Source organism: Physeter macrocephalus, chromosome 9 (genome assembly GCF_002837175.3).
Source record: "Physeter macrocephalus isolate SW-GA chromosome 9, ASM283717v5, whole genome shotgun sequence".
Classification (NCBI taxonomy): Eukaryota; Metazoa; Chordata; class Mammalia; order Artiodactyla; family Physeteridae; genus Physeter; species Physeter macrocephalus.
The window spans coordinates 61227400-61227781 of record NC_041222.1 but is presented as its reverse complement, the minus strand read 5'-3'; positions in this window follow the sequence as shown (position 1 = coordinate 61227781).

Below are 382 nucleotides of genomic sequence, written 5' to 3'. Positions count from 1 at the left end.
TAGTTCTGTGGAAAATGCCAGTGGTAGTTTGATAGGGATTGCATTGAATCTGTAGATTGCTTTGGGTAGTAGAGTCATTTTCACAATGTTGATTCTTCCAATCCAAGAACATGGTATATCTCTCCATCTATTTGTATCATCTTTAATTTCTTTCATCAGTGTCTTATAATTTTCTGTATACAGGTCTTTTGTCTCCTAGGTAGGTTTATTCCTAGATATTTTATTCTTTTTGTTGCAATCGTAAATGGGAGTGTTTTCTCTTTTTTTTTTTTTTTTTTTTTTTCAGTACGCGGGCCTTTCACTGTTGTGGCCTCTCCCATTGTGGAGCACAGGCTCCGGACGCGCAGGCTCAGCGGCCATGGCTCACGGGCCCAGCCGCTCC